This window comes from Alosa pseudoharengus, unplaced genomic scaffold (assembly GCF_046254945.1).
Source record: "Alosa pseudoharengus isolate Yale_2024_CS ecotype anadromous, Long Island Sound unplaced genomic scaffold, YU_APseudo_1.1 YU_APseudo_1.1_scf_11, whole genome shotgun sequence".
In the NCBI taxonomy this organism is placed as follows: domain Eukaryota; kingdom Metazoa; phylum Chordata; class Actinopteri; order Clupeiformes; family Clupeidae; genus Alosa; species Alosa pseudoharengus.
This window is the reverse complement of record NW_027468576.1, coordinates 17703962-17704177: the sequence shown is the minus strand read 5'-3', so window position 1 is coordinate 17704177 and position 216 is coordinate 17703962.

The following is a 216-nucleotide window of genomic DNA, read 5'->3' as shown; positions in this document are numbered from 1 at the left end:
CACAGGCCTATCGGTTGTACTGACTCCTTCACATTTTCATGACCTAGCCTAATTATATAGATATTGTAGTACTTTTTTATATCAGTCTTTGAAAACTGAAAAAAATGTAAATGTCAAAAAATAATTTTCGAGAATGAGGATTAAATACTGGACATAGACTAAATATTGCTGTTTTTCCTTTGTCTCCCTCACATTTTCATCTACGACATTTCAACG